Source organism: Protomyctophum bolini, assembly GCF_963924005.1.
Source record: "Protomyctophum bolini genome assembly, chromosome: 22".
Classification (NCBI taxonomy): Eukaryota; Metazoa; Chordata; class Actinopteri; order Myctophiformes; family Myctophidae; genus Protomyctophum; species Protomyctophum bolini.
Window position 1 is genome coordinate 23574763 of NC_137883.1, and position 10444 is coordinate 23585206.

Below are 10444 nucleotides of genomic sequence, written 5' to 3' on the forward strand. Positions count from 1 at the left end.
AGGGCTCTATACTGGATCCTCTAGTATTTCACTCCATATACTGAATCCCTTTTGCCGAAAATAGCCGAGCTCTCACGACGAAGAACTTCTATTTTTGCCAAAATGTTCACCCTCAGAATAGGGACACGATATGGCTTTATTAGTATCTTAATAGCATATAACTAGTACATCTGTATGGAAGAGTACAGTATGTTATGTAGCCTACAGTCTACAGTAGTTGGTCTCCCTACTAACTCCCTACTACTCAGTCCCTATTTAGATCTTGGGACATTATGACGTTTTCGGATCCAGCGGATTTAAGGGGAACCTTTCATGTTGTCAACCACTGGTTGATCATGGCCCATGGCCTTATGTACAGAGCACAGTACAATGTTTTATGTTCATTTAGACTGAGTATGCAAATGTAACCAAATGGACCCCTAAATCTCTGGATAACTTATCACTAAACATTTCAGTGTGCATATAAAAAATGTCTTTCAGAACAGTTAAAACGTGCCAGATAATCAACAACAAAAAAGAGCCCGGTTGATTAGACCAATACAATCTGATTTAGATCTGTGTGAAGTTAACTGTGAAACTGTGGCTGAACGCAACAAGACAAGATTCTGCTGAGAATTTAGTTTTTATGTTTTGTTTCTCCTGTGTTTTACCAGAGGTGTGACACTCTGCAGCTGACAGTGACTTCTCTAAAATCACTGTCTGTTTCTCTTTCAAATCATATCCTGCCTTTATCTGGCTAAACGCGTGGGCCCTCGACTATCAACAAAATAGCAACTGGGAGACAAGTTTGACAAAATGCAGTCATGTTATGGGGCTGCAATGTTTCTATTCTGCATGAAATTTGCTCTAGCTAAGTTTATTGTACGTCCCAGACCACCTGAGACGTGTGGTGTGTAATGAGTTCTTATCACTGAGGAGGTGCACAGGGCTGTCACCATTATGAAATTATACTTGACCGTTAATTGCCACTCAAATAATTTACGATGAACGATTTACATTTCTTTTTGGCATTTAGGCTTCGTTAAAGTTTCACAGGGCAACAAGGCTATGGTACAAACCAGAACCTCCAGTTTGTGAGCAGTGGCCGAGCATTGTGGAGGAGATATTTGTAATGGAGAAACTAACTCATACATTGAGACTACAATTAAGAGGAACTATTCATTGAAAAATGGGAGAAATGGACTGAATATAGAAATCAACAGAATGACGCCGATGTTAACAATGATGGACATTCATAAATGGACTGGAATACGTTGTTTATTAATGATGTATTTGGACCCTTGCACTGTGCCTGTCATTTGTTTACCAGCAAATAAAATTTAAGTTTAAAAAAAAAAGAAAAAAGTTCACAGGGCAGATAACAACAAAAACACAATGACAACAAATAACATCTACAGTAGATGTCAGTCATTTTATACAATGAAATGACTGACATATTTAACAACTTAATAATAAAACTTAAGCTGATCTACAAGGGCATAGCAATGCGTTTTGAGCTCGTAGATCTGCTATTTCGACCATATTTGAAATTGCTTGAACATCTTTAACATGCAAATTATTTTGACGATTATGTTGAAAAAAAGAAAAAAAGGGAATTGTGATTATCTCTAATAATTGCAATCAGACGATTATGTAATATTTGTGACGGGCCTGTGAGTGCATTCATCATGCATGTGAAGTTGTCAATGTGTTACTCTGTAACACATATCTCTGTAAGACCCACGTGACATATTATGTGAGCTCTGCTTCTGTTTATTGTGTGAATTAAATCATGCAAGAGAGAAGGGAAAGGGTAACACGATAGCCGAGTTGTCATGGCCAGGGTGCATATACAACGTATAGCCTCTAACGTCTGACAGGGAGTCCCCGGTTTGATTCCTGGTCAGCTAGACTAGACCATATGCTGCATGTCAGTCTCCTATGCTGTCTCTGTCCCTGTTTCCAACGCTCTCTACACTTTGACTATCTAATAAAAGGCTCAGAAAACCCCCAAAAATATTTGTTAGGGTTTGAGTGAAATCTAATATAATTCATACATGTACTCTCATTTTGATAGCGAATGTATATGCAAAGTTAAGTTGCCGTCCCTGTCCTTTATTAACCAGAGATAAAGAATTGCATGCAGAGATGGATTAAGAGTCACAGAGGCCTCTGGGCCAATTATCTTTTAAGGGTGCCTGGTTGTCAAGGTCCCCTGGCTGGGTACTGGTCCCTCCTGGTACCTCCCCCTGGGTCAAGGTCCCCTGGCTGGGTACTGGCTCTACTGGCCTGGTTGATAATCTGTCCATGCATGCATGCCGCACCGTTGTTCATTTGTCTTGTATGTTGCCCAACCTCATGCTTGCACGCACGTACGTACGCACGCACACACACACACACACACACACACACACACACACACACACACACACACACACACACACACACACACACACACACACACACACACACACACACACACACACACTTGAATTTCTCTTTATGTTTGTAACCTCTAATGTGCAAGAGAAGAGAGTTTCAGAGTGCTTTGTCCGTGTCTGTATTATATTGCTCGCGTTCAGTTAAGGACCTATTGAATTAATGTACGCTACGACGACCCTCCTCCCTGCACACAAAATAACTGTTTTCACTTTGATAACAAAAAGTGTTGTACGTGCTGGAATGTCATGGGGACCGCCTCGATATGGGGTCGCAGGTGACTATACACAGCTCAACACACACCTGCTACCTCCAAGGACAAAGCTATTAATGACGCGTGCGTGCGTGTGAGAGCGACGCCTGCATGTCGTAATGCGCGCCCTGCTACACCTTGTGATCTTGGAGATCTGCTATTTTTGGTGTGCCACACTGGCATACCATGGAGCATACATTGTGTGAGTGCAAGAGAGAGAGAGAGAGAGAGAGAGTGCACGTGTGCTCATGCATGCATGGGTGTGTGCTGCAGACGGAGGGGAATGATATCCTTTTCTTTTTTAAGAGAACCTCTCTCTTCATTCTTTGAAATCAAGACTTGGCCGACATGCAACGTTTTGTTGTCGTTGAGTTCCAGATTTGGCCCAGAAAAGATGCAACACGGTGGCGGGGGGCAGGGCGGGATGGGGGGGGTGAATGAAGCATTGCAATACTTCCTCTTAAAGAGGAAACAGGAAAAGGCTGAGCGACTGAGATTCTGGAGTCTGCTCCTTTGGAACAATAGTAATCCCACTTGGACAGGAAGCGGACATGCGTCAAAGGGGGCCTGACAGATTTCGCCAAAGGGCAGAAGCAGTGACCCTGAATGGGGCATGAGCATGAACAGAAGGCGCAGCTATAGGCAGCCATGCCCCTCCATACCGCCAACCCCACCTTTTATTTTGCACGTCATCGTATATGACAGTGTTGTGCATATAGCAGATCTACAAGCTCACCACATTGTTGAGTCTGTGACACGTTGTGAGCTTTTATATCTGCTATTTTGGGCGCGCTACACCGGCATCCAACAACGTATAGAGCTGGCTTAAAGATATACTGTTTCTTTTGTTGTTTGTTTTTTTGGTTAAAATGAAGATGTTTGTGTTAAAATGCTCTATATTCAGTTTTTTCAGTAATGATTGCTATAGAGTGTTTGTTCAGTAACAGGAGTCTCCCCTTCCCTCCAGCTCTTTAATGAAAAGAAAATACATTTTCAGGTCACCAATTGTATCCAATCAATCAGGAGAAAGAACCCATTTATCAGCTTCAATTTGATAGTGTTCCAGTTCAAAATGTGACCTGCTGCTGCTCGCTGCTGTTGTTTCGTCACAATTTCACGTGTTCATTCTGTGTCCTGTGTGACTTTTCTATTTTCACGACTGGAAGAAATTGTAGCTTATTGTCTGTTTACTAAAGAGCTGGATAGACAAGGAGACGGCTGTTACTGAACAAACCCTCTATATCAGGGGAGGAGAGGGCCACTATATTTCCACACTCACTGCAGAGGGCCACTATAGTTCCACACTCACTCCAGAGGGCCACTATAGTTCCACACTCACTCCAGAGGGCCACTATAGTTCCACACTCACTCCAGAGGGCCACATTGCATATACTGTCGTGACAAAAATAGCCGATCTACAGCTATTTTTACTGTATTTGAATTGAAATCCTGATTTTTCTTTTTGCTATTTGTGAACTGTAATCCTGAAAAGTTAATTTCAAATCTATTTTGTTATAGTTATGTTAACTTCATGAACTATACAAATACATTGTTCTAGTAATTAGCTGAAGTCAGTAATATCAATATTCTGATATTAACCTGAGGGCCGCATTAAGTGATGGTGGGGGCCGCATGTGGCCCCTGGGCCGTGTATGCTCTCAACGAGGTACTATCAGAATATAGAGCTATTTAACACCTAGTATCTTAATCAAAGCATATCACCGATACACCTGCGTGAATGTTCAAATGAAGAATAGCGTAGTGAATAACATTACATTCAGAAGGATACGTAAAGATGGAGAATATTGCAGAAAAGCAGAAAACACATCAAAATGTATGGGGAAAGGAGAGGACGTCCCATAGAGTAAATATCCCATAGAGTATATAATATATAACATAGCGTATATTGGAAACTGGAGTTTCTCTAGTCTACCACATACTGCTTGTTTATTGTCTGGACACAACAATGGTCTTTAGTGTGTATTGTGCATGCGGTTTAGTTTGGTTTCCCACCTTAGCCTGTATGAGTGTGCATGTTCGTGTATGCATTATGCGTGTGCGCTCGTGTGTGTGTGTGTGTGTGTGTGTGTGTGTGTGTGTGTGTGTGTGTGTGTGTGTGTGTGTGTGTGTGTGTGTGTGTGTGTGTGTGTGTGTGTGCGTGTGTGCGTGTGTGCGTGTGCGCGGGTGTGCGGGTGTATGGTGTGTTGTGGCCATGATACAGAGGTTGATTATGAGTGAGACAGTCCAAGATAGAGTGCTGATATGTGGTCTTATTTTAGGACACAGTCAAATCCTCCAGCGTTAATGTAACTCCTCAGGGTTAATTTTTAACCACCTATAATCACATGAGCCCTGCCGTCGTCCCTATTCTGGCTGAGCAGTTCAGATCTGTACAAGATCCCCTCACTCTCTGGCTGGGAGTGGGTGGAGTTAGATTATGGTGGCTGTGGCTCAGGAGGTAGAGCAGGTCGTCCAATGATCCCTGGGTCGGCGGTTCGAATCCCAGCTCCTCCTGTCTACATGTCGAAGTGTCCTTGGGCATGACACTGAACCCTACATTGCCTCCAATGAGTTGGTCAGTGTGAGCTTGCCACCATTGTGTGAGAATGTGGGAAGTGAGGACGCTGGCGTCGACTGTTCGCCGCTTCACCTCCCAATGTATGAATGAATGAACCATTGTAAAACGCTTTGAGCACTTGGAAAAGTGCTATAAAAATGCAATTCATTATTATTATTATTTGAGTTACGACAACTCCGTTCACTTCGATGGGGCCTGTCCAATACATAGCATAGGCTTCTATTGGCAAAGTGCTATAGGCGAAGAGTAGCCTCTGTCCCAGGCTTACTCATCTGCGAAGAGAAAAGCCTGGTCACATGACCAAAGGCAGAGACGGTATCGGCGGATGTAAAAACATTTTGGTATGAACGAAGAGGGGGGGTGAAGAGGTAGAACCCCATGTCTATGTCCACCTTGATGCGTTATTATTTAAGTTACGCCTCCGTTCATTAAACTGTATGCTACTTGCTTATCTTGTGTCAAGATCCTGCAATGTTATTTTATGTAATGAAAAAATAGGTCTGCAGAAATTGATTTGATGACTGAAGCAATGTTCATAATAATCAACCATTCATTACATAAGTGAACATCTCTGTATGATTGCATTCGCTGCCCATTTTAACATAATACATGTAATTTCCTCTGTTCTGGTGAATTTGGGGAGTCTTATACCAAATCCAGGAGAAATGGAGTCTGCTAGCTAGGAGAGGAGATCCAGGAGACTCCTGCAGGATCCAGGGGGATTGGCAGCCCTGGGTCAACATGTCAGTTTGGATCCAGTGCTGTGTTGTAGCTTCTTCTGGCTGTTGGTGTGTCGACAGAAATAAAGGAATGTGAAGGCACAAACATAGACAGCAGAACTGGCTGTGTTTACCACTCTCTGGAGCTTTTAGATATGTGATACTTTAATATACTTGTTGTGTGTGTCAGTGTCTGCATGCACACTACTGGAGTAGACGTTGCTTTAGTGTGTGGCGTTGTTGTTTGATAGTAATCTTCTGTAGAGTTTATAGACGTACTTTGTAGTTACTATAGTTATTAGTAGGCTACATGTACTGAAGTAGCTCTACTGTACTTACAATTATGAGGCATTTTATTTCAATACTTTTGTTTCTAGTCCACTATATCTCGGAGACAAATATTGTGCTTTTACTCTTGTCTTAACTAAACACACTAACCACTTCAGCCCTATAATTCGGCCTTTTGAAAATGGCAGATCTACCGTACAAACTCACAATGTGTGAATATGGGACATTTTTGGTACTTTAAGTACCGTACATGATGCCGATACGTTATCTACGTTTCAGTATTGATACTTTTACTCATGTCAATACTTCTTCCATCACTGCCATTGGGAACTATAATGCGATTGACTGTTTGCATTCCATCGCCGTAATGTCTGTAGCCTACTCCATTGCTGTTTCCGTAGTTTTCGTGTCATGTACAGCCCAAAGAGAACATTAGTAGCCACATTATCGTCTTAAAATGACTTGCCGCAGTATGGGTTAGCGCCCCAGCCTGTGTCCTCCGTGAGGAGGATGCCCAACAAACCTTGGTGAGGCCTTTAGGAGGGCCATTATAATCCACCACTCCTGAATGGAGTGCCTGGTGCTGGTGCAACGCACAGGTCCTGGGCCTGGTGAGAGCAGGAGTGGACCTGGTGAAACGTAGGAGGGGCCCGGACAGGAGTCAACCCACAGAGCCTATAGTCCTTCCATGCGCCAGAATCTGGTACTTGCTCATTCCCTGATGGACTGATCGAGGGTAGCTAATGAGACGTAAGTCGGGATTTGATCAGCCCCGGCTGGGTCGCATGAGTGAGGGGTATGATGTTGGTAGACCCGACACCCCGTTGACCTCAGGATACATCACTGAGGATACGTCCGAGGTGCATCCATGCGATGTATTTTTAGTTATAGTTAATCAACAGAACAGATGGCGATGTTGTGTTACGGTATAAAACGTCTGGCTAGAAAGACCGGTATAAGAAATTTGTTTCCGCTGGGGCTTCATTGGGTAGGTAGGAACTAGGAACCAAAAATCTGTCTTTAACCGCCCAACCCTCTCTAGTTGATTACATCAGGAATCCTACAATGGGCAGAAAAGGGACAGACAGACACAACGATTTGTACTGTATTTCTAGACAACCGAGAGTGCATCAACACATTTATTGGGTCAAGCGGATAAATGTCAGTCCTAAATCATATAATCACAACATTCTACCTATCCAACATTCTTAGCTTTAACTACAACTGTCTACAACCTTTAGTTTTTGTAATAAAGAAAGCAGTGGATTGACGTGATGCTACATTGATCTCTGGTCTGTATGTATTCCATGCTGACCAGACAAAGAGGATATCCTACTGCCAAGGCCTATACTCACCCCCCCCCCCCTCCCCCAACCCGGTCACCCCACTGTACACACACACACACACACACACACACACACACACACACCTACGCAGTAAAATCAGTGTTCATTTAACTCGGTGTACAAATTGAACCAAATGAACCCACAAACTCTAATGAGTTAAAAATGAATAAAGTAACACTGAGGATTTTACTGTGTACCAGTACAATAACTACCTAATGCCTTGTGGAAATCCAAACAATAGCAGTTCCGCACATAAACGGACTTCAAGGATTCTTTTATAACAAATCCTGCGGGGTGTTGAAATCTTACAAAAGCGTGTTGAAAAATGAGTTAATGTTTTTAAACGACAAACGGCACGCATAGGATTTTCAGACCATTGAACAAACAAATCAATACCCTTGTCTTGTTTTGACCATCAATGACTATAATGTATTAATGTACTATGTAAGTAACTTTTAATATGCAATATTGTATGGTTCTTCCGTATTCATTTCTTGCCCAGTGCTTCTTTTCAGTAGTAAAGTAGCCTTGCCGAGCCATGAGGCCCACAGGGCAGGAGCCTATCTCCTGTTTCTGTAGCGTGAGGCAGCTTGATGTACAAGTACACCCCCTTGACAATACAAGTACACCCCCTGGACATGACGTTAGTATGTCACAGGGACTTACCCCCAATCCAACCCTTGATGCTGAGTGTCAAGCAGGGAGGCACTGGGTCCCATTTTTACAGTCTTTGGTATGACCCGGCCGGGGATCAAACCCCGACCTCCCCGTCTCAGGGCGGACACTCTAACCACAATGCCACTGAGCTGGTCTTTTCAGTAACTGTAATCAATTTTGGCACCCCAGAAACACATGTGATATATTGGCTTATTTACAAAAGTGATCAAATTCTCCCACTATGAGGCTAATGCTTGGATCATGTTGACTTTGATCCAATATCTCCCCACAGCTATTGGCTGGAACCCTGATATGTGTAGACGTTCACATGACCGCAGCAATCCTGAACAATTCCCCCTACACTTAGAAAGTGATCTAATGTTCTATTCTTACATACAACATGTATTGCCATGAGATATATATATATATATAAGGAATAAATTGTATTAAAGTTTAAAAATGTTTTCTGGTTGAACTGTCAAACAAGTTTAAAAAAACGGGCAGCAGTGGCTCGGGTGGTTCAGCGGCTGCTTGGGAATTGGAAGGTTCTCGGTTCGATCCCGAGGCCGGCTCCTCCTGGGTTAGTGTTGAAGTGTCCTTAGCTGCTCTGTGTGTGTGTGTGTGTGTGTGTGTGTGTGTGTGTGTGTGTGTGTGTGTGTGCGTGTGTGCGTGTGTGTGTGTGTGTGTGATGTAATGCACTTTGTAAAGCGCTATATAAATGCACCATTTACAAAGAGAGCCTAAGTGATTAAATGCAATGTGTGCAGTGTTTCTGCTGTTGTTGGCATGAGGGTGTTTGTTTGAGAGAAACTAAATACTATATTTGTTTGGATTCCATCAGACAGGTAATAATAATGATAGTAAATGAAAAAAATAAGAAATAATGAGGACCGTGAGAATGGAGACAATGGGGCTTATACTTTTCATCATGCTGGATGGAGATGAAAGTTAGATGATAATTGATATCAGTATGTTCAGAGTAATAGATTTATACTGATAATGACTGATTATGTGGTTGACTCGTGGGTCAGTATTTGTGTACGTAGGCCCTGGACCAATGGAGAAGTGAAGACTCGACGCTAAGGTGCTCCTCATTTCACATTGGAAGCACATTGCGTTATTAATAATTATGGAAGCACAATGGAATCTCATGTACTTTGGAAGCACGGCTGAAAAGTGTGCTTACATTGTTTCAGCTTTATTTGCTCCACCCGGCGACGAAGGATATAGTTATAGTTATTATGATTCCAGCATGTTGCGCAGCAAAAACAGACGATCTACAAGCCCTCAATGCATCTGTGTTGTGAGATGTTGTGAGCTTGTAGATCATGTGTGTTTCTAATATTAATTGACCATTTTGCTAATGTTTGACGAGTTTTTATAGTATTGTTTGTTGATTACCTTTGATGCAATAATGCTCTTTTTACATTAATTTCTTACTTTTTTTCCCGTCTGAGGTAATAAAGGTTTTAAAAGTCCTTAAATTGCCACTTCACTGTCGTGACACAAATTCAATAAAAACACATGTGGGGAGTCTGGGGACCCACCTTAGGGCCCCCGACCCACAGGTTGAGAACCACTGTGGTAGATCAATGCACCACTTTTGACATTTCGTTTCGGCCACAATGCCCAAAATGACGCCTAGATGAAACTATTTAAAACGTCACGTCGAAACAATGAGCCCATACAGGCGTGAACGAGGACCGTCTATTAAACCCGACAATATGCTTGTGGTTGCAAACAAGCCTGACAAATAAGTGCTAACTTTGGTAATGGCCTGGCAGTATATACCGTGGTGAGCTTTATGAGTCATGCCTGTCATGACCGTGTCAAAGACATTAGCAGTAGGCCTCTAATGTGCCGCAGTGTTTAACCACTTAAACCCATGTATACTTAGTTGACCACAGCGGTTCCCCATGCAGGGCTCCATGCCATCTTAAGGTTATCATGCCGTCTACTTTAATATATTTCTATCTTATTTGCAATAAAACATTTGACTTCATTACATCCAGTATTATCCTTATGATGTTCTTTTTCTTATTATCTCTTTGACTCTGCTAAGTAATGCATTGCGTTATTGTGACGTGTAGATCGGCACTTTTTCCTCAAACGTTCGCCCCAAAATGTGAACGCTATAGGGTTCATGTTGTCCTGTGAACAAACCATCTTCAGTTCAACAGTATTG